This window comes from Pinus tabuliformis, chromosome 9, assembly GCF_031772625.1.
Source record: "Pinus tabuliformis cultivar Carrire ecotype Pingquan chromosome 9, CPIR1, whole genome shotgun sequence".
Taxonomy (NCBI): Eukaryota; Viridiplantae; Streptophyta; class Pinopsida; order Pinales; family Pinaceae; genus Pinus; species Pinus tabuliformis.
The window spans coordinates 2,023,846,486-2,023,872,468 of record NC_142307.1 but is presented as its reverse complement, the minus strand read 5'-3'; positions in this window follow the sequence as shown (position 1 = coordinate 2,023,872,468).

Here is a 25,983-nt window from a genome sequence, read left to right as displayed (position 1 = left end):
TATACAAGTATGGAGAAAGAAGCAAATACAATCCGAAAGTCCCTTGAACTCTCCAGCCAACAACACATGTTATTGACCTGACATTCGACAATCTTATCATTTGATGGGAAGACTCTACCAAAAGAGATGATGCATACAGTCAGGGGGAGCCTGTGATTCTTGATCATTATTGCATAAGCATTGAAGTGAAGAATCTCTAAGCATTGTTGAAGCGATGATAAAATAGTTCTGAGACATGAAGAGGGGATAATGTGCTAGTTGCAGCAATCCTTCTATCTTCAGTAAAAAGAAGAGCACTATGATAGGGGGAGTAACAAACCCATGAAGATCTACTATTCATGAAGAAGAGTAGCAGTTCAATAGGGGGAGTCCTTGTGCACTCCTTTGCCATTGATGTCAAAGGGGGAGAGAAGAAGAATATTGCCATCAATAACAAAGGTGGAGATTGTTAATCTAGGTTGTCATTGATGTCAATATGGAAATATTATGGACAATAAACAATGATGTGAAGCCAAGTATAGAAAATACATGAAGCAACAAGAGTATGCCAATATGGCAATATTCTAGGATACTAAATGATGATATGAAGCCAAGGAGAAGTAGAGTAGATCCGTGAAGAAACAGGAGCAAGAAGCCATGAGGAGAAACCAGAGGAAAGCCAAGACAATCAAGCCATTGGAGAGAATATCAGAAATCATAGGAGCTATCAGAGAAGAGCTATCAAAGTAGAGAAGAGGTATTGGAGCGGTATCGGAAGCCACAGGAAAGCCAAGTTAGTGTAGGAGAAGGAGATTGACGAGGAGCCATATCGGGAGTATCGCATGTAATATATGCCAAAGAACTACATAGTATCAAAGGAGTTAACAGAGGAGCCATATCAGACTAGAGAAGAATGAAAAGTCAAGGGAGCTGAGATGATTAGGCTTTGAGTGAGAAGCGAGAGGTTAAGTGTTAGATAGGGTTTGAGACAGAGGTCAATTTATTGTTGTAATTGAGCCGAGAGGGCACGACTCATGCCTGGAGTGGACTCTCATTACTCTGTGTATCTACTTTCAACAGTTAACCAGGTATTTCTTTGTATTCCCACTGAATGGATCGATGGTGATCCAATATTAACTGAATGAATCGATATATGAATATCGTGTGTTAAACAAAGTGTGGTAGAAACTGTGTTTTTAACATAGAGTCCATCAAAAGCAAGAGAGATTAAGTTAAGGAGGAAATAGATGGAGAGTGCACAGGATCCATTGTATCTCATAGGTCAATGGTCCTCACATGGTGGAAGAGTGTGGAAGATAATCAGCGAGGAGGTGGTTTCTCAAAACCGTAAGTGGTATTTTGGGCGGAAAAAAGTTGTAAGTTGTATTGAAGGGTAGTCACCCGATTCCATTAATCGTTCGACACGTAGCAGTCAAGGAGAGAGAAAAACAACTTTATCATGCGGGTATTCTCTGTGCTTGTGTCTCACCCAAAATTGTTTTTGATCATCAGATCAAGCGGATCTAGATCCGGTCAAAAAGTGTCATGCAAGTTGATTGATCAGGAAAAGACATTAGCTATTGATCTGATGGAAGGAGATCAACGATGGAGATCGAGTGGACTGGTTGGTGATCAGGCTAAGCGACAACCATTGGATCGAGCACCAGATCGATGGTCACGATTTAATTGGTAATTGCAGATATGAAGGGTTGTCACCCCGGAAACCTTCGATTGCAATAATACATGCGGACCCGTGGCTCCATTGTAAACTGCCTATTGAAATATCGCATGCGCCATATTGCAAGCCTCTTGTAAAACTTTGCCACATTGAAAGCATCGATTGTGATAATAATGTGGACCCGAATGCACCATTTAACATGACTAAATGTAATATCGCATTCGTGTTGTATCGCTAGTCTCTAAGGGATGTCAAACTGTTGATTGTGATAAGGCTGTGGACCCAACGGACTTATTAAAAGTAGTTTAATATAATATTGCATTTGGTAGGGGAAATCGACCATTGACTATGGTACGAGAACGAATTATAAAGAGCTCTGGAAGTTGCAATTGCGATTAAAGGAATTCGATGTCTATGAAAAATTAATGTATATTGTATGAATATTAAAAAGGGCCTCTCTGATATTTTTTTAATATGCAACACTATTGTAATTCCGCCTCTCTTCTGAATTAACGTGTCCTATGAGTATTGGAACACTCAAATAGACAGAGGAAGCCATAGATCGGGAAGCCAAAGAATCAAGCAAGCGTAGAGGAAGCTAAAGTGACTGGAGGAGGGAAGTCAGAAGGTTGAGCGAGCATTGAGGAAGACGAAGCTCAAGCGAGCAAGGAGGAAGCCAAAGGTTAGCATATCAAGCTTATATAATAGAGAAAAAAAGTGGTTGGTGGTTGGCGAACTGGAAGAAATGAGTAAGCCATAGGTCCAGTAGGACAGAAAAGGGCCGAAGGTCCAGCAGGACAGAAAAGGGCTGAAGGTCCAATAGGATAGAAGGAAGACGAAGGTCTAGCCAGATAGGAGGCAGTCGAAGGATGAGCAACTCCATTGATCGTGTTACCCTGTGAAAGACTCAGACCTATGATGAGTTAATCAGGTACATAATGCATACTGAAGAACAATTCTGTGATATAATAAATAAAGTTTCATTTGATATTGCTTGAAGGGACCAGTAGCCAACACCAGTATTGAAGCATATGTGAATGTATTTTTGAGAAGTAAGATATTGCAATAGCAAGAACAGTGCGCAGTAGTCACGCTAGAAGCATTCACCGTGACAATGAGAATAGAGGCTTGAAATAGAGAGTTTGTTCTTATGCAGAGCTTAGTGCAGCTAATAGTAGACTCACTAAAGCTGTGTGGAGACATTATTAGAGATCATGATGGCTATTTGATATCATCATGAGATAACTTTTGCAGACTCTGTGTGGATAATATGAACAGTTGTAAATACTTCTTCATATGAAGACTGGTTACCATTGATGTTATAGCATGGAGACTACAGTGAAGCTATAAACAGACATAATTTAGTAAAGAAGAGTTTTGGGAGCAAAGAATCACTATCAAACATGCCTTGACAAGATCGGGTCAGAGCCCTTGGGGTTGGAGCCTCTGAATTGGAAGGATTGGTGTCCTTGGGGTTGGTGCCTCAGAAGTGGAAAGGATTGGTGTCCTTGGAGTTGGTGCTCCTATATCCAAGGTTGATGCCTTGACAGCAGAGGGTTGGAGCCCTTGAGGTTGATGCCTCATAACTGGAAGGATTGGTGTCCTGGGAGTTGGTGCTCCTAAGTCTAAGGTTGGTGCATGGAAATAGATTGGAACCATATATATTTGTATCTATTTTATTGCAAAGATTATACTAATAAAGCATTTATTCTTGTTTTTCATCTTTTGTTCTAAATATAAATGTTTTAACTGGTAAAATAACAGTTGAAAAGAAATACCGATTCTGCCCCCCCAAGTATTTCCAACATATTAGATAGGATAGAATAGAATAAATTGTGGCCTAACATTCTCAAAATTTGGCTAAGAGATATATTAGATTAAGGATTGGATTGATTAGTAGATAATTACCTCTTAAGGGTGATTAATTTTTGTATTAATTTAAATTTTTATTATGTCTTAAGCCAAAATCATAAATGACAAATCAACTTTTTCACGAAGCGCTAAGAAACTGATGCTTTTGGATGGTGATCTGCTTCCCCACCCAGATCAACGATAAGGAATCCATTTCACACCCCCTTCCACCATTGCACGATAACGACAGGGTTGGTTCTGAAAAGTGGTTTTCATCAAGGTGGGCCCCTTGCAACGTGTCATTCCATCCTCACTTCACAACAACCCCCCCCTCCCCGCGGTCATTGCCACTTACCACTACCTCCCCCCCCCAAAAAAAAAAAAAAATCTTCTTATCTACTTCTCGCTTATGTCATCCCGCCAATGCCATTCCATTTCCCATGCCTTCCATTCCCCAACCAGTTCACTCCATGTGTCCATATCCATTGCAATCTATTCACCTATCCATTTCTTCAAACTGTTATATTCTACCATTGGCCATAAATTAAAATCCTCCCATTCAATAACGGTTTACCTTTAATGGTAATGCATTATCTATTATAAATAATCCCCTTATCCTATTACGTGATTCTCCCTTGCTTTGTCTTTTATTCAAGTTTCCTAAAGTTCAACTTTTCATTGTTTCTGCTTCACGGAATAACTGAATTTACCTTTAGAATGAAACCTCTTCTCTGTTAGGTATTTTCATTCCTAAACCTTCTGTTATTTATTCCTCCTAATTCTATAAATAATGGCTCCTAAAAGAAAAGACCAACCCTCTGCTAGTTAAACATTATCACAAGAAAATCCTAAAGTCTCTGATACCATAGACCTTGATCACATTCCCTTATCTGACCAATTCTTCAAAATTACAGACACAAAGTGCGGATTCGACATTTTCAAATTGCACCATTGGTTAAAGTAGAATTACCAGGACTCTTAAGATGAAATCAACTTATGGGAATCTTTATTGCCCATGTACATGTTTCCTCAGACCCATATTTTTCCTGATTTAGTCATGTCGTGTAAAGCTAAGTACAACCCCCTATAGAGAACTGTGGTATCTTAGAATGGAGACATTCTAATATCCATCACTCCTTAAACGATGCTTCTTATCCCTGTAAATAATTCCCTTAGATTTTTCTCCACTGTTGTCTTAATGGATCTATACCATAATCTCACTTTCCCCCAAAGAGCTTAAATTTTTGAGATCTTTCTTCCAGAAGATATTGAACTTCCTAAAAGGAACCCTCCTTATCGAGAATCCATATTCCCTGAGAGAGCTAAACACATCATTTCCTTAATTTCATGCTTGTTAGGTTACCCAATAGATCAATGGATAGATGAATCTATTCTAGTTTATCTATCCATCTTCTCCAAAAAAAGCAAACCCACCATCATGTATAATTACAACCAATTTTTGGCTGAACGTATGCATGAGCGATTGATGAAAATTACTACTGAAGGAGTATTTAGATATTCCTCTCTGCTAGTGCATATGATCCTTTTTCAACAAGGAGACAAGTTGCCTATAACTTTACATAAGCAGGATGATCAACAAGTGATTCAATTAGTCACACAGTGGATTTCATTGATTAGGAGGAACTCAACCGAGTTCAATTCATATTTCATTCACTGTTTTATTCATCCAGTTGCACAAATTCTCAGTAGCAAGAGTAAGCCTAGGACCAATCTAGAAATCAAAAGGTTCTTGCATCTGCGTGACCAAGCCAAGATAGGGGACTAGTATCTTTACGAGAATTATATAGAGGTTAGAGTGTATGGTTGTGAATTAGCTCCATACAAATTTCCCAGATATCTTCCAATGATAATTTTCTCTCTGGAATATATTATGCAAATGATTAATATGGATGAACTACACTTCATTTCAAGGAAGAGGAAATATCAGTTCAAAATCAAGTCACAGGTAGTATCATTCATTCACAATACCAAATCAACAGGTATTGAAGTAGATTCAATCCTCAAACAAATGAAATTTCAACCAAGTTTCACTTGGTCTTATGACCCATTTAGTATAATCTCCAACTTAAGGGTGGAACTCAAAACCACACCTTACAAACATACTCCAAGACCAAATATTGAGAAGTATAGAAATAAAGAAAAGTGAGAGGAGAATACACTTCACAAAGAAGAAGAATAGACTTTACCTCCTTCCACCCTCTAGACCCCCACTTCTCAAAGCAGGAAGGAAAAGAGGCCTAGAGAAGAATCTTCATCATCAACAAAAGGTAAAAAATAATTCATTATCTATCAGAAGAAATCAAGCACTGACTCCAAAGGCACTACTACTCTAAGTCAGAAAGAGTGTATAATCCTCAATTTGGATGATTCACAGGTTTCTACAGGGACAAAAGAAACTGTAATCACTACTCCATCTTCCTCTTCAGTTTCACAGAATTTGTTGGAGATCAACCAGTATGCAGGAGTAAGTGAGCAAGAGAAGCCAAACATCTTCACTAATTTCCTTGAAATTAAATAGAAGCATGAATCTTTGAAGGAAAATGTCTATCCTCAGTTTTGGAAACAGACATCAACTTCACAACACATGTTATTGACAAACTTTGATAGTGAAAAAGGTAGGATGGAAATGACATTCCTACAAGCCCAAGTTCCTTTTCTAAAGGCTTCTTCAGATTATAAGAAGACTGTATTTTCCTTTGATGCCAACTAGATACATCCAATCGATCAGATGAACATGCATAGGAAGTTTGGTGAGATGCTTTTCTCAACCACGACTAACACTACTATGGCATTATCAAAACTAAGGGCAACCCTTTCAAATGTACAATCACAATTAAAGATAGAAAAATATCCTCTTTGGCAAAGGATAACAGGGTAAAATCATTAGAAGAGTTAGTGATCAAAGTTGGGTATGATCCCACTGATGTTAAAGTGGCAGAGGACATTATTACAAAGAAGAATGCAAACATTTCAACATTAAGAAAGAAACTCAACTACCTTCTACAAGGATCCTCAAACCAAGGAGATAATAGAAAGTGAGCAGTGCAAAGAAGAAATTCTCAAGTTGATCATTGAGAAAAATTTACAAATAAAGACCATGGAAGAGAAATTTGAGAAATTTCTTAAAGAAAAATAGGAATCTGCTCAAGTCGATATAGCTCCAATTACAGCTATACCTATTACATTTTCAAGGACAATAGGGGAATCAACATCAACATCAATAGAGTCTACATCAACAACAAGAGATTTAAACAAATTCATACAGGAGTTGTCTCTCTAGAGAGAAGAGAATGAAAAGCTTCACAAGAAACTTAAGAATATGGAGACTCAGAAGATTAAAAATGACACTCTTTATGTTGAAGAGATGCATAGGACCCATAGATTGACCAGAATGGTAGAAGAGTTGGAAAATGAGTCATTAATGGCTCAAACCTTGGCCCAAGCCAAGGAAAATATTTGGGCACACATCAATTAGTCTAAACTAAAGTTTGGCCCTCCATACAGATTATTTTTGAATAGGAAGAACTCATAAATAGTTGCCATACAACAATTGAAGAAATTATAGTACTTCTTAAGGATAAACCAAGTGAAGCCACAGAAATTATCAAAATTCTCAATTCAAAAGCTAGAGCCAAGTTAGATGAGATTCAGATTTTGGACAGAACAAAAACTATTTTGGAGATCAAGAAGGTTTTGCAGAAAAAGGATCTCATGACTTATTTCGAGACCAAGTTCCAAGCCTTGAAAACTGTTGTCCAAAGGTTTCATTTCAATTTCAACTTACTCAACCAAAGAGGACTACCAGGATTAATGGCACTAGATGACAAGTCGATAAGTTTGGAGGAATATTGTCAAAAGATTTATGCAATTGCAACTGATAAAGCTAGATTTGCAAGTATAAAGGGTCACTTCACAAGGAAGGAAATATTAGAAGCTTTGGAATTTGATTTAACAATCAAGAATGAAATCAAACACATCTTTGTTAATAAGCCTACTTTTGAAAAGTATACCGAGATTGATGAAGTCTACAGAAAATTGGTTAATCTTTCTATACCAAGTGAAGATAGTCGAGATCACTTATGTGAAATTATCAAGTAACTTTCATCACCAACTGATAGAGAACTAGGAAACACTTTTTGGGGACGAGATCATCAAAAAATTCCTTAAAGATAGTGCAAGCATTCATCAGTTTTAGAGTTCCTATAGTTTTGTACTATTTTTGTATTTTTGTTGAAAAGGTCTCTAGAAGTGTAGGTTTTAACCCCCTATAGAAATTACCTACATACGAATTCTAAAACACAGAAAATAAACAATGCGAGAGCATAACACATAAAACACATATACACAGAGATTTCCCCTTGATCCCAAAACTGGGACTACCAGCTTGATTTTTCATTATGTTCCTTTCAATGTTACAATACATATTTATACATGCCAAAGCATCCAATACCATGGACCTAAAACCATCACGTCCAAAAACATGTGCAAAAATCATGCACAAAACCATAGGTGGGTCTGCCCATCCTAACATAGGGTCCAAAACCAAAATTTTCCAGGGCGCTGCCCCAGACCCCATAAAGTGGGGTTACGGGTACCCCTGAAACCCCTTGTTAACTATGTGGAAAGAATATAACACAACCCAACATTCTCCCACTTGTTGTTTTCTTTCCACAGGAGGCCACAAGAGAGCTTAGTCATTTTTCCAGCCCTGAAACACCCATTGTCTCTCTACACCAAGAGAACTTCTCAAAGCTCACAGATTTTGTCAATGCATCTGCAGTATTCTTCAAAGTGTCCACCTTTACCAGCAACACCTTTTTGTCTTCTATCATATCCCTCACAAAGTGATACTGAACATCAATGTGCTTTGTCTTTGAATGATATGTGGGGTTCTTTGCCAAGAAAATTGCACTTTAGCTATCACAGTCTATCCTTATAGCTTCCTGTACTAACCCCATACTTGAACACAATCTTTGCAACCAAACTACTTCCTTGCTTGCATGAGTGGTTGCCATGTATTTTGCCTCTGTAGTTGATAGTGCCACTACAGATTGTTTCTTACTCATCCAACTGACTGCACCTCCAAATAGGTTAAACACATTCCCACTTGTAGATCTTATCTAATCCAGATCTCCAGCCCAGTCTGCATCAACAAAGCCACGAATATCCAACACTCTATCCAATCCTGGTCTTCCTTGGTAGCACAAACCATAACCATTAGTGCCATGCAAATACCTAAAAACCTGCTTCACTGTTGTCCAATGCTCCTTTCCTAGTTTTGACATAAACCTGCTCAATACTCCCACTGCATGTGCAATGTCTGGTCTAGTATAGACCATTGCATACATCAGGCTACCGACTGCACTTTCATATGGAACACAGGACATTTCCTCTTCCTCTTCTTGTGTCTTGGGACACTGTTCAGTAGATAACCTCACACCTACAAGAATAGGAACCTTCACTGATTTAATATCCTGCATATTAAACCTCTGCAATATTGTCTCGACACACTTCCTCTGGTTTAACCAAAGCTTCCTCTTTGCCCAACATCTTTTAATTTCCTTTCCCAAAATATAGTTTGTAGCACCAAGATCATTCATGTCGAATTTGGAGGACAATTGGGTCTTCAAATCCTGGTAATTTCTTTGTCATTTCCAACCAGCAACATATCATCCACATACAAGACCAGATAAATAACATGGTCACCAGTTAATTTAAAATACATAAAGTGATCTTCTTTTCTTTTGGTGAAGCCAAGTCCCGTATAAATGTATCAAATTTCTGATACCACATCCTTGGTGATTGTTTTAACCCATACAAAGACTTCTTTAACTTACATACCAGTTCTTTCTTACCCTTCACCACAAAGCCTTCAAGTTTCTTCATGTAGATCTCCTCTTCCAGATCCCTGTGAAGAGATGTCATCTTCACATCCATCTGTTCTACCTCAAAATCAAAAGCAACAGCAATAGATAAAAGTAATCTAATAGAAGTTACCTTGGCAACAGGAGAAAAAATATCACCAAAATCAATTCTCGGCACCTGGGAATACCCTTTTGCTACCAACCAAGCTTTGTATTTCTCCACCTTTCCTTCTGCATTTGTCTTCTTCTTGAACACCCATTTGCTGCCAATGGGTTTCCTTCCATCTGACAACTCCACCAAATCCCAAGCCTCATTTTTGTGCAAATATTCCATTTCATCAACCATGGCCTCTTTCCAGAGTTTTCCATCCTCCGAATCCACTGCTTCCTTCACAGTTCTGGGATCATCATCAGTAACAGACAAAGAAAAATTTGAAGAGAAAGCAGATGGACTATACCTTTTTGGCTGCCTTCTTTCTCGAACTGATCTCCTCACAGCCGGAGTTTGTGGCTCTTCATCTTTTGATTCCTCCTCTGTTGTAGAGTTATATTCTTCCTCCTTTAGCTCAAACTCTATCTTCTCAGGTTCCTTTGGTTGGAGTTCATGTTTAATAACATCTTTCACCTCTTTGAACACCACATATTAGCTGTACATAACCTTCCTTGTTACTGGGTTCCAAAACTTATAACCCTTTAAACCATCCTTATACCCAATAAAGATGCACTTTTTAGATTTACTATCTAACTTGGTTCGTTTCTCCTTTGGAACATGTACATATGCATCACATCCAAATACCCTTAGATGTGAAAGAGAGGGTTTCTTACTAGTCCATACCTCTTGTGGAGTCTTATCCTCCAACGCTGATGAAGGTGACCTGTTGACCAGGTAACATGCAATATCCACCGCCTCTGCCCAGAATTCTTGTCCTAACCCGGCACCACTGAGAATGCTTCTTGCCATTTCCATCAACGTCTTATTCATTCTTTCTGCAACTCCATTTTGCTAAGGTGTATATGGAGTAGTCTTCTGCCGTGCTACACCACACTTCTTGCAGAATTCTTCAAATTCCTTACTGCAAAACTCTCCACCATTATCTATCCTCAACATCTTTATCTTCTTCTCTGTCTGGTTTTCCACTAGAGCCTTAAATTCCTTAAACCTATCAAAGACTTTAGATTTCTTCTTAAGGAAATATATGTATGTATTCCTTGAGAAGTCATCTATAAATGATACATAGGACACAGACTTACCCAGCGATGGAACCTTCACAGGTCCAAACACATCACTGTGCACAAGCTCTAATATATGTTTCACCCTCTTACTACCAAAGGGGAAACCCACCCGATTCTGCTTCCCGTATACACAATTTTCACAGAAATCAAAATCCAAAGAACTATTACTCATACCTTCTACCATACCTTTACCACGAAGTATTCAAAGGCCCTTCTCTCCAATATGTCCAAGCCTTTGATGCCACAACATGGTCTTTTCTCCAGAGACCACTATATTTTCTGCTCCACTTTCAGGAACCATGGAACTATTGCACCCATCAATAATAATGCTACCTTGCAGCTTGTACAGAGTTCCAATCCGAACTCCCCGCATCAATACCAATGATCCCTGAACCATCTTGCAGGTATCCTTCTCGAACACTGTTTTTACACTTGCATCATTCAACTTGCTTATAGAAATCAGATTTCTAGCCAATGCAGGAATATGAAGAACACCCAAAAGTTTTCTAACCCTTCCAACTTGTAGCTTCAACTTTACCTTTCCACGACCAATGATTCTAGCATTCTTGTCATTCCCCAAGAAGGCATCACCACCATCATATTTCTCATACTCACAAAACCACTCTCTATGGGGAGTGAAGTGAAAGGATGCACCTGAGTCAATCAACCATGCCTCATGATCTACATGTGTACTTGAAGAAGCCAAGTACACATCCCCACCTTCATCTGAGGTGGTTTTCGCCTCTGTAGAAGGAGCCTCATCAGATCCCTTTCCTTTGTCAGGAGCTTTAGATTTACAGTCCCTTTTTAAGTGGCCTTCCTTTCCACATTTCCATCACACCACCTTTACAGGTTTTCCTGGAGATTTAGATCTCCCTCTAGATTTAGGTCTCCCACTTGATGACTTATTTTTTTTTCTGTTCCGGGACCGTCCTTGTACAGACAAGGCATCACCATTTTGGCTCTCCATATTTTTCTGTCTCATCCCCTCCATCAACAAGGCTAAGACTATTTCATCAAATTGTAAGGCAGTTGCATTGCTACCTATTGCAATAACTAGACTATCCCATGAATCTGGTAGAGAACACAACAAACTGATGCACTTATCTTCATCAGAAATTTTAATATCAATAGATGCTAACTGACTTACCACAGTATTAAATGCATTTAGATGCTTTGTCACCGAATCACCATCTTTCATCCTTAGGTTATACAAATTTCTTCACAGGAATAGTTTATTCACCGGAGACTTAGATTGGTACAAAGTCCCTAACTTGTCCCACAAAGCCTTTGCTGTAGCTTCCCTTGATACATTCAGCAATAATGAATCTGATACACACAATCATATTATACTCTTTGCCTTCCGATCCAAATTCTTCCATTCTTCATTGGACACTCCCATTGTTTTAGTACCCAGATCTACTACGATCCACTGATCTTTATCCACTAACAGATCCTCCATATTGAGTTTCCACAACTCAAAACTCTGACCATTAAATATCTCAATCTCTATCTTTCCACTGCTCGCCATCTTCTTTCACCACTAGAATCAACCTCGCAGATCTCCCATTAAACAGGGTCTACCATAGGCCCGAGCGAAACCCCTTAGCAACAAAGGCATCCCCTTGAAGCCAAATCTGCTCTGATACCAAATGTAGGTTATAACCCCGTACAAAAATTTCCTGCATATGAATTCTAAAACACAAAAAATAAAAAATGCAAGAGCATAACACATAAAACACATATACATAAATATTTCCCCTGGATCCCAAAACCGGGACTTCCAGCTTGATTTTTCATTATGTTCCTTTCAATGTTACAATACATATTTATACATGTTGAAGCATCCAATACCATGGACCGAAAACCATCGCGTCCAAAAACATGTGCGAAAATCATGCACAAAACCATAAGTGGGTCCGCCCATCCTAACATAGGGTCCAAAACCATAAAGTAGGGTTATGGGTACCCCTCAAACCCCCTGTTAACTACATGGAAAGAATACAACACAACCCAACAAGAAGATCTTTCATTTTGTATAAATAACTCTTCCTTTGAGTTATTAAGGGTTGAACCCTTGGATAATATTTCAAAGAAGAATTGTAATCAAGATGGAGATTTGCTTCAAATTAATGAAAGGATTCTGGATTTGCCTCAAATAGTTTGTCTCCTCGTGATTTTTTCTTATGTGTTCATTTCATTATGTTTTTCTTCATGTATTTAAGTCTTTAAGGAGAAATCTGGGTAAGGTTAAATTGGATATCAGTCCATATTAAATTCCCTATGAAGTTATAAACATAATTAGAGACTAGTTTATAAAACTATCTGTTATTATAAACTCCTCTATATCAATAAATTGTCACACCCATATGCATTGGGTTAAATACATGTTGTTGATTAGGGAAACATTGTTTACCTACTTTCCTTCTTATAATCAATTAAATATTTTGTTTGAATATTTAGTGAGTTGTAATTCTTTAATACTCTATTATTCACTCAATTAAATTCAATTAAAATAAACAGCCATTTCATTCTATTTGGAAAGTGTTAAACTTTAAGAACCTGTTTTCAAACTGTTCATAACATTGGTCATCCAAAAAACTTTAAAACAAATAAAACATTTTAGATGCCCTGGCATGATTAATTAACCTAGAATCATCTCATAGGACAACATCAAATTGGCATCGTTGTCGGGGAGCGAAAAATGAAGTATTTTCCCTGGGACAATGATTAAGAATTTTAAGGTGAATAAAGGAATTGTAGGTTAAAATATTTCACCTGGTGACTCCACAACCCCAAGCTGACTCCTTCAAAACATACCAAATCTCATTGTGATTCTCAAATTGTTTCTCCATTATCTTATCCAGAGAGACTCGTAAGAGAAGCCTATTTTAGAAGAAGACTTGAAGCTTCTTCTTCTTCTTTTGTAACACTATAGCCTGAAGATATTTAAGCTTTTGATCCCTTTAGGTCTGTTCCATACTAATTAGACTTGGATGATCTAACACCTAGGGTTTTAGAATTATTATCTAAAGGGGTTGACCTACAGTCATCTCTCTTAGTCCACTCTTTGGAATCATATAAAATCCATGAAATATTTTCGAATTCACCCAAGTCAGAAGAATAATTAGATGTACATTCACCGGAGTTAAAACCTACTGATTTTATCTCCCCCACTCATTATACATTTCCATCTACTTCTGCCCAACGTAAGGAAACTGTTTGTGTATATTCAAACCCTTTGTTTGAAAATAAAGGAGTCAAAACAAAGGTCTAGAATCTAGTTATCAAAACACCTTTAAAATATTTTAGGGATCCTTCACTTTCCCATCCACCTCCTCCTACCATTACACCTCCATCTTCACCTACAACTTCACTATCTTCCTCCTCATCCTCTACTACATCATCTCCCACCTCTTCTACTAATTCATATTCATCTTCATCTTCAAATATGGTTGCCTTTCAACCTATTATTCAAGCTAGTTATGCTTCCTTACATCTTCCTAACTAGCTTAATAATTTCATGATGGGTATTTAAAACACTTACCAAGGTCAAATGGAGAAACTAGTTTTCCCGCTAAATATCATTTAGCTGCTTTCTTGGATTTTGCTGATAATATGAATATTGAACATGAAGATGTATATATGAGATTATTTGTTCAATTACTAGAGGGGAACATTAGGATTTGGTTTAGACAACTGAGATATGATTCAATTCATTCTTGGAATGAATTAACTACCATATTTAAGAATCATTGGGGTGTTAAGAAGGATACAATTTACTATCTTACAAAATTTGAAGAAATGAAAAGAAACCATTGAGAACCAGTGGCAGATTTCATAAAAATATTCAATAAACTTTATCATAAGATGCCACCTCACTGTAAACCAACAGTAGCAGCAAAAATAGTTTGATTTTCTAAAGCATTTGGTGATGACTTTCTAGTCATGCTTAGGGAAAGTACATATCATACCCTACAAGATATGCAAACAAATGCTATAGAAGTTTAGGCTAATAGGTCAGCATCAACTAAAATTAAAGCTAAGGCTGAAAAAGATGAAAGGAAAATGAAAGTCAAGGAAGAAGGATCTTCCTCAAAAACTAAAAATGATGATCAAAAGATAGATGAGATCACATCATTACTTAGAAACCTTTCAAATATAATTTCAAAAATATAAACTCGGCCTAGAACAATTCAACAAACTGCTACTAGACCTCAAACTCAATTTAAAAGAGCCCCCCACACTCAAATTTTGCAAAGACCAAATACTAATCAACAGATCCAACCCCTGTTGATGATTGATGACCAACGACTAGAAGACATTAGCCCTTTGATTTCTGAAGACATAAATAATTTGGATCATTCATCTTTACAAAATTCTATTGTTTCTCTCCCTTTAAATCAGTCTTCTCAAGATCAAGAAGACTCTCAAATTTCAAAATATAATCCCTTTTCTAAGTTTTTAATTGCATAATTGAATAGGAGATACGATCCAAGAACTAGGTAAGGGCCTGGTATACCTCCAAAAATCACCATTGTAAATGAACCACAAATCAAATCCACCGAAACTCAAACAACAATAATTCAACCATTGAATCAAACAACTCAAACAACTCTAATTGATAAAATTATTTTAACCACTTTCAATGTTGAAAGGGAACTTGAAAGAGTTAAAATATCCATTCCTTTATCTTAACTTTCAAAGAATCCACAATATAAAAAACAAGTTTCCAAATGGATCCAGTCATCTAGTGTTGATGCTTAAGGGGATGTAATAAGCCTACAAGATGAAAATCCTTTAGTAGTCTTTGCTCCCAGCTTAGACATGATTGATGAAAATGTACCACCTTTTTATGTGACTCTAAAAATTCATGATTTCTTGTTATATAATTGCATGTTATATTCTAGGGCTTCCTATAATCTGATGCCAAAGGTAATCATGGACCAGCTGCAATTAGAGGTCACTAGAACTTATCATGATCTTTACACTTTTGACTCCAAGAAAGTACCCTGTCTTGGACTTATAAAAGATTAGGTGGTTACCTTAGCTAAAATACCTGTTAAGAGTGTGGTTTTAGCCATTGTAGTCATTGATATCCCTCCCAAGTTTTGCATGTTATTATCAAGATATTGTTGTTCCAAATTAGGAGGAAGCCTTCAAATGGACATGTCTTATGCTACCATTCCTGTATATGGGGGTGAGCATCTCAGATTATATAGAGAAGTAAGATTCATGAATATTGTTTGTAAATCTGATCAAGCTAGGAATCATCCTATTTATGCAGTAGATCAAGACTTTGGATGTTTTGAATTATCATCAAATAATTCACAAAATACTCAGCTTACTATTGAAAACATTGTTGACAATCCTAAAACCATCAACACTGATATTTGGAAATTGTACTTTGATGGTTCTTTCTCAAAGGAAGGAGCAGGAGCTGGAATTGTATTAATTTCACCAGACAAAAAAAATATTACCCAATCCTATAAAATTGAATTTGATGTGACTAATAATGTATCGAAGTATGAAGCTTTCCTGCTAGGATTGGAATTAGCAAGAAGTCTTAAGGTGCAAAATCTAAGTGTATTTAGTGATTCAGAACTTATTGTCAAACAAGTAAGGAATCTTTGTCAAACTAAGCACCCTAGACTTAGATATTATAGGAATGAGATTTTGGATTCAATAGATAATTTATTTTCAGCATTCACCATCACCGCTATTCCTAGAGATCAAAACATTCATGCAGATTCCTACTCTTTTAAAGTTCCTAATCAATTGCTTGTCCAATATCAAATTCAAGTTAAGTATAGACCATATATTCCTAACAATTGTAAACATTTGAAAATATTTGATGATGATGAGAAGTTAAAATCCTTTTTGCAAGTAATTGATGAGTTTTCAACCCTGCAAGTTGACGAAGAATAACTTGATAACCATGAAGTTTATAAGGAAAATCAAACACCATGACTTGACTCAAAAATTGATGATCATAGCATTATTCAATTATCTAACAATTATATTCCAAAAGGGTTAGTCCCTCTTGAGAAGCTCTTTGATCATAATGATGTTCCAAAAAATCCATTATCAAATTCACCTAAGGAAAATATTGAAATTTGTAACATTGGAAGTTTTGAAGAAATCAGAAATATTAAAATTTCTGCATCCCTGTCAATGGAAGTCAAAGACAAATATTTAACCCTCCTTAAATCATATAAAGATGTTTTTTCTTGGTCTTATAATTAGCTAAAGACATATGATACATCTCTCGTTGAACATAAAATCTCATTAAAACCAAAGGCTAAATATTATAAGCAAAAATTAAGGAGAATTAATCTTGTCCTCCTTCCTGCTATTGAAAAAGAACTCAAAAGGCTACCTGATGCTAAAATTATAGTTCCATTGAGATATTTTATTGGGTATCTAATTTAGTTCCAGTGAGAAAGAAGAATGGTGAAATTAGACTATGTGTGGATTTTAGGAATTTGAATAAATAATCTTTGAAAGATAATTATCCATTACCCAAGATGGATCAATTACTTCAGAATGTTTCAGGAGTTAATAGAATTTCTATTTCTAGATATAATCAGATTATGGTTAGCCCAGAGGATAGAGAAAAAAAAACATTCACAACTCCTTGGGGTACATTCATGTATGCCCAGATGCCTTTTGGGTTAACTATTGCTAGAGCCACTTTTCGAAGAGCTATGGAATTAGCATTTGTGGGTATGACAAACAAATTTATTGTTATTTATATTGATGATTTGACTGTTTTTTCTAATTCTGATTAGAAATATTTAAAGCAATTGAGAAAGGTTTTTGACAGGTGTAGAAAGTTTTGGATTTTTGTTAATCCCAAAAATTCTTTGTTTGCACTCAAGGAAGAAAAATTGGTTGGCCATATTATTTCTAAGGAAGGAGTAGTCATTGATCCTAAAAGAGTTCATCTATACAAGCACTTTCATTACTAAGGAGTAAGAAGGAAATTCAGACTTTTCTTGGGAAAATAATTTTTTTAAGAAGTTTTATTCCTAATTATGTTGAAATAGTTAAGGATATCATTGATATTCTGAGAAAGAATCATGAAGTTAAATGGACCATTCCTGCAAGGTATGCATTTGATCATATTAAAAAATCTATTGCAGAAGCTCCTATTTTATCCAGCTCAGATTATTCTGAACGTTTAGTATCTTTTCTTTTGCCTCTGAAACTACCTTGGTTGTTTTTCTTTTGCAAAAGAATAAATATGGATATGACCAACCTATTTCGTTTTTTAGTAAAGTCATGAGACACGCTGAACTGAAATATGATATTATTGAAAAACATGCCTATTATTTAGTTCAAGCCTTAAAAAATTTTAGAGTCTATCTCCTTCATTCTTCTATTACTGCCAATGTACCCAATAGTGTTTTTAAAAATGTGTTAACTCAGCTTGATACTTATGGAAGGAGAGGGAGATGGATAAATAATATTTTAGATCTCATTATCAGGACTACTAAGTTGGTAAAGGGTCAAGGCCTTGTTAAGCTCATTACTGAGTCAAATTGTAAGATCTTGGGAATAAATTCTCTTTTTGAAATCTGAACTTAGAAGAATCCATAAGAACCTTCTGAAGTCCCAATACAGAAGAACCCACAAGAACCTTATGCAATCCCAATTGAGAAGAATCCACAAGAACCTTTTGAAATCCCAACACAGAAGAATCCACAAGAACCTTCTTCATTAGACCAATCAATTTTGATTCATATTGATGAGAAATTTTTATTATCTGATTGGTACACTAATATTGTGAATTTTCTTAGAGATTTTGAGTGTCCATCTAAATTTACAAAGAATCAATGTAAAACACTGAAGTTGAAGGCCATAAAATACTATATTGTTAATTAAAATCTATATTGGAAGGATCCTCTTAACATCCTTTTACTTTTATTAACAGAAAATGAGACATAAGGGATCATTGATCAATTTCATGTAGATATTTATGGAGGGCACTATGCTTGGAGGGCTACAACACACAAGATTTTAAAAATAGGATTTTATTGGCCTATTCTATTTGTACATGTGGGAGAAGAGATTAGAAGTTGTACTCAATGTCAAATGTTTGCTGGAAATCAAAGATTAGAAACACTTCCATTAGTTCCAGTACTAGTCCAAGCACCTTTCCTTCAATGGGGATTGGATTTCATTAGTGAAATTCATCCTCCATCAAGTACTCAACACAGATGGATATTGACTGCCACAGATTACTTTACCAAATGGGTAGAGGCCATTCCAGTCATAAATGCAATTGATACTGTAGTTATTAAATTTATTAAAGAATACATATTGTATGGATTTGGATGTCCCCAGCAAATAGTAACAAACAATGCAACACCATTCAGTAGTGTCAAGATGATTGAATTCTATTAGAAATACAAAATCTTGTTGCATCATTCTACTCCATATTATCCACAAGGAAATGGATTGGTAGAGTCCTCAAAAATGAGTTTTGTTAAAGTCATAAAGAAAACATTGTAGGATCATAAAAGGAGTTGGGATAGTCTTCTCATTTACGCACTTTGGGCCAACAAGATTTCACCAAAGAGATCAACAGGTAAATCTCCCTTTCAAATTGTTTATGATAAAGAAGCTATAATTCCCACATATTTAGCTTTTCATGTCATGAAGTTTTTACAAGAATCAAATGAAGAGCCTGATGATTTATCTAGAAGGATAAATTAGGTGATAGAACTTAATGAAGATAGAGATGAAGTTCATTACAAGCTTTGGAAATATCATAACAAAATGAAAATTTTGTTTAATAGAAAATATAGGGAAAGAGATTTTAAGAAGGTGATTTGGTATTAAATGGGATGCTAGAAGAGAAGACAAAGGAAAAAATGGAAAGTTTGATAACCTTTGGTTTGGACCTTTTAGAATTGTTGAGGTTAAGGGTAATAACACTTTCATCCTCTAGAATTTGGAAGGACAGTATTCCTCATTCCCTGCCAATGGGAAATACTTGAAACACTACATTTACTATTGAGAGGTTCGTCATTCATTCATCATTTTATATCACCGAAGAGTTTATTTTACATGTAATGTGTATTTGTTTCAACAAAGACCCCATTAGCCCGAGGAGATGGAACATGGATCTGCAAGTTCTTTGCAACCTGCAGGAGGAAGCAGTCCCCAGTTGGAGTCAATGTTGTAACATCCTTTATTTTTGATTAATTTAGTTTTATTTATAAAAGAGTGTATGAAAAAATAAAGAATAAAAAATGGAAAAGAAAAGAGATGGAATGGAACCCCATTAAAAGAAAATAAAAATTTGTATAAGTGGTCATGTTTAAATGCCACTTCAAAGAAATAAATTGAATTATAATAAATTAAGGTTTTGTGTGCAACTTGTTTAAATGCAACAACCTTTTGATTAATTTGAATCATATTGTTTAATCATGATCAAATAATTTAAATTTATTGTTATATTAGCAAATAAGTTCACCAAATCGTTTAATCTTGGTAGAAAATTATTAGATACGATAGAATAGAATAAATTGTGGCCTAACATTATCAAAATTTGGCCAAGATATATATTAGATTAAGGATTGGATTGATTAGTAGATAACTACCTCTTAAGGGTGATTAATTTTTGTATTAATTTAAAATTTTATTATGTCTTAAGCCAAAGTCATAAACAAAAAATCAAGTATGTCGTGAAGTGCTAAGCAACTAACTCTTTTGGATGGTGATCCGCTCCCCCTCCCAGATCACCGGGGGGGAAGCCATTTCACATCCCCCTTCCACCGTTGCGCAATAATGGTGGGGGTGGGTCCGAAAAGTGGTTTTCCTCAAGGAGGGCCCCTTGCAACGTGTCATTATCTCCTCAATTTGCACCCCACCCTCTGAAATCTTCTTATCTACTTCGTGCATACATCATCCTGCCAACGTCATTCCCTTTCTCATGCCTTCCATTCCCCAACCATTTCACTCCATATGTCCATATTCATTTCAGTCTATCTACCTATCTATTTCTTCCATCCATTATATTCTCTTGTTGGACATAAATGAAAATCCTCCTGTTCAGGAACAGTTTCCCTTTAACGGTAATGCATATCTGTTATAAATAAGCCCCTTGTCCCGTTACACGATTTTCCCTTGCTTTGTATTTTATTCAAATTTCCTAAAGTTAGATTGTTCCTTGTTTATGCTCTGTGGCATTACTGAATTTATCTTCAGAACAAAACCTCTTCTCTGTTAGCTATTTTCATTCCTAAACCTTCTATTATTTCTTCCTCCTAATTCTGCAAATAATGGCTCCTAAAAGAAAATACCAGCCCCTTGCTAGTCAAAATTTATCACAGGAAAATCCCAAAGTATCTGATACCATAGACCTTGATCACATTCCCTTAGCTGACCAATTCTTCAAAATTATAGACACAGAGTGAGAATTCGACATGTTTGAATTGCACCATTGGTTAAAGCAGACTTACCAGGACTTTGAAGATGAAATCAACTTATGGGAATCTTTATTGCCCATGTACATGTTTCCTCAAACCCATATTTTTCCTGATTTAGTCATGTGGTGTCAAGCTAAGTACAATCCCCTACAGAGAATTGTGGTAGCCCAGAATGAAGACATTCTGATATCCATCACCCTTGAAACTATCAATAAGATGCTTCTTATTCCTAAAAATAATTCCCTTAGATTTTTCTCCACTGCTGTCTTAATGGATCTATACCATAAACTCACTTTCCCCCAAAGCGCTCAAATTTTTGTGATCTTTCTTCCAGAATATGCTGAAATTCCTAAAAAGAACCCTCCTTATCCAGCATCCATGTTCCCTGAGAGAGCTAAACACATCATTTCCTTAATTTCTTGCTTGTTAGGTTACCAAACAAATCAATGGATAAACGAATCTATTCTAGGTTATCTATCAATCTTCTCCAAAGAAAAAAACTGCTTTCATGTATAATCACAGTCAATTTTTGGCTGAAAGTATGCATGAACAATTGATGAAAATTACTATTGAAGGAGTATTTAAATATTCCTCTGTTCTAGTGCATATGATTCTTTTTCAATAAGGATACATGTTGCCTATAACTTTACACAAGCAGGATGATTAGCAAGTGATTCAATCAGTCACACAATGGACTTCATTGATTAGCAGGAACTCAACTGAGTTCAAGTTTTCAAATTTCATTGATTGTTTTATTCATCCAGTTGCATAGATTCTCAACAACTAGAGTGAGCCTAGGATCCATCCAGAAATTGAAAGGATCTTTCATCTGAGTGACTAAGCCAATATAGGGGACTAGTATCTTTACCATAATTATATAGAGATTAGAGTGTATGGTTGTGAACTAGCTCCACAAAAATTTCCCAAATATGTTCCAATGAGAATTTTCTCTCTAGAATATATTAGGCAAATGATTAATATGGATGAACTACATTTCATTTCAGGGAAGAGGAAATATCAGTTCAACATCAAGTCACAAGTAGGATCATTTATTTGCAATAGCAGATCAACAGGTATTGAAGCGGATTGAATCCTCAAACAAATATGATTCCAACTAAGTTTCACCTGTTCTTATGACCCATTTAGTATAATCGCCAACTTAAGGGTGGAACTCAAAACCACACCTTACAATCATACTCGAAGACTAGAGATTAAGAAGCACATAAATCAAGAAAAGTGGGAGGGGAATAAAGTTCAGGAAGTAGAAGAACAGACTTTACCTCCTTCTACCCTCCAGACTCCCACTTCTCAAAGAAGGCAGGACAAGAGGCCTAGAGCAGAATCTTCATCATTAGCAAAAGGTGAAAAATAATTCATTATCTATTAGAAGAAATCAACGATTGACTCTAAAGGAACTATTACTCTAAGTCATAAAGAGCCTATAATCATCAATTTGGATGATTCATATGTTTCTACTGGGACAAAATAAATTGTAATCACTACTCCATCTTCCTCTTTAGTTTCACAAAATTTGTTGGAGATCACCCAGTCTACAGGAGTAAGTGAGAAAGAGGAGCCAAACATCTTCACTAATTTCCTTGAAATTAAATGAAAGAATGAATCTTTGAAAGCAAATGGCTATGCTCATTTTTGGAAATAGACATCAACTTCACAACACAGGTTATTGACAACTTTTGACAGTGAAAAAGGCAGGATGAAAATGGCACTCCTACAAGCCCAAGTTCCTTTTCCAAAGGCTTCTTCAGATTATAAGAAGATTGTATTTTCCTATGATGCCAACCAGATACATCCAATCAACCAGATGGACATGCATAGACAGTCTAGTGAGATTCTTTTCTGAACCATGACTAACAATGCTATGGAATTATCAAAACTAAGGACAACTCTTTCAAATGTACAATAAAAATTAAATATAGAAAAGATATCCTCTTTGGCAAAGGATAATAGGGTAAAATCATTAGAAGACTTAGTGATCAAAGTTGGGTATGATCCCACTGATGTTAAATTTGCAGAGGACATTATTAAGAAGAAGAATGTAGGTTTTTCAGCATTAAGGAAGCAACTCAAACTAACTTCTACATAGGATCCTCAAACCAAGGAGATAGTAGAAACTGAGCAACACAAAGAAGAAATTCTCAAGTTGATCATTGAGAAAAATTTACAAATAAAGACCATGGAAGAGAAAATTGAGAATTTTCTTAAAGAAAAAGAGGAATCTGCTCAAGTAGCCATAGATCCACTTACAGTTATACCTAGTACAGTGTCAAGGACAAAAGGGGAATCAACATTAGCATCAACAGAGTCTACATCAACAACAGGAGATTTAAACAAAGTCATGCAGGAGTTGTCTCTCCAGAGACAAGAGAATGAAAATTATTCACAAGAAATTTAAGAATATGGAAACTCAGAAGATTAAAAATGACACTCTTTATGTTGAAGAGATGCATAGGACCCATAGATTGACCAGACGGATAGAATAGTTGGAAAATGAGTCATTAATGGCTCAAACATTTTCCCAAGCCAAGGAAAATATTTGGGCAAACATCAGTTAGGCTATAACTAAAGTTTGGCCTTCCATACAGATTATTTTTTAACAGGAAGAACTCATAAATAGGTGCCATACAACTATTGAAGAAGTTAGAGAAATTACTAAGGATAAAGCAAGTGAAGCCACATACATGATTAAAGTTCTCAATTCAAAAACCAGGGTTGAGTTAAAGAAGATTCAGATTTTTGACAAAACATAAACTATTATGGAGATCAAGAAGGTTTTGTAGAAAAAGAATCTCATGACTCATTTGGAGACCAAGTGCCAAGCCTTGAAAACTACTGTCCAAAGGTTTCATTTCAAACCCAACTTACTCAATCAGAGAGGACTACCAGGATTAGTGGCACTAGATGACAAGTTGGTAAGTTTGGAGGAATATTGTCAAAATCTTTATGTAATTGCAACTGATAAAACTAGATTTACAATTATAAAGGGTCACCTTATAGGGAATGAAATCTTAGAAGCTTTGGATTTTGATTTAATAATCAAGCATGAAATCAAACACATCTTTGTTAATAAGCCTACTTTTGAAAAGTATATCAAGGTTGATGAACTCTATAGAAAATTGGTTAATCTTTCTATACCAAGTGAAGATAGGTGTGTTACCGGGAAAAGTGTCTATTTAGAACTGCTCTATCCCACTAAGGTGTGACAGTTACCTTAGAAACAAACAGAGAAAAACTACTTTTGTATTTCCTTTATGAACTATAGATAGAGAGAAATAGAAAGAACCAACCTGTGTCTTGTGTTAGTCCTTTGATCCAATCCCTCTCTTCTTTGATAGTCTCCAACTACCTGCTCCCTTACTTGCCTGGCTTCACAAAGTACCTGTAAGATCATAGAAGAAGAAAACTATACAAAGACATGGATCTATATTCATAAACAACTTAGGATCAGATTTAAGTTAACCATACAAATGTAACAAGCATCAATGATACAAAAGCATGGAGGAAAAACTCAAATAGTTTTATTGATAAACAAGAAGAGATCCATGAAGAGTTACAACCGGTGGTTCCTGACCCAGCATCAACCTCCCAGCAAAGAAAACCCCTCTTCACCTCAAACAAAGCATAGATCACCCAATACTCTGATGTTTGTCTCGAAAACCAACAACAATTCCTTACAATATGCAAAATTCCAGCCTCTGGATCTCTGGGATGAGGGATCCATATATAGATATGTGTAAGGAGGATGAGTCAACTTGTGATTTGATTAGTGTCTTCTCTTTGTCAGTTCTTGCTTCCACTTGGAGACTGAAGGCCTCTTACTCATCCTTGGTCGAATTCAGTGAGGCAAGTGTCACAGGAGAAGATTCTGGAAGCTTCCATTGTCTCTCCACCTCGCGGAATGACACTGCCATTTGTCATTTCTCGCCCAACGCACCCTCACAGTGTATTTAGGTGCATTGCAACGCACCTAGCCAGTGTATTTAGGTGCAATGCAACGCACCTAGCCAGTGGAGCAGCTGAAATGATCCTGTTTTGACTTATTCTGAGCAGTTTCAGGTGGAGAACTTCTGGGAGAAGCTGTAATCTGTTGACCTTGTTCCTTTAGGGGTTAGAACAACACTTTTAGGGACTTAGGAGCCCTTGGCTTATGGACATTTCATGCTTGGAGTTGTAAGGCACAAAAATGTCTATAACATTTGCCCCCTAAAGTATGAGGTCGTTAACCTTTTGGTGTCGGGTGAAATGCTTTATTATGAGGATCTGAAGTTCTTTCAATGTTGGGAGGAGACCTGTAATAAGATACAATACAATACATTATCTTCATACTGTTTTCATGATCTAGCTGAGGCGGGCATTCCCATGCTCAGCTTTATAAATTCATTTTCATGTACATAGGACAGACAATCATCTGAGTGTAGACTGATGATTCTGATAGAGCCATCATCCTTTTGGTAGGATGATTATCTGTGCTGCAAAGCTTGTACATTTAATGTCTTTATTTCCCTGAATATATATCGCAGCCCGGATGGATGAAGCTAGATCCGGGGTCTTCAATCTCGTCCAATATTCACTCGAAGTACAAGTCGATCCATGTGAGAAATGTTCTGAAGTCGAACATAGAAAGACATCGCTTGATTACCAGTCAATGATGTAAACTGTTAACAAGCGGGAGAGGAATCACCGATAATGAAAATGACCCTCAAGGTACTGCAGTACAATTCACGTGGTGTGAATAAAGGACTTGGCGTCAAACACCACGCAAAATCTTTCGGTCGAAGGCCATTGATGTAAACCTGTCGCCGAAAGTGAGAAACTTGCCATTAAGGCATGCAAGCTTCAAAGTACTAAATGGGGTGTTCCTAGATCAACTTCTTGGATAATGAGCTGATGTCGACAAGAA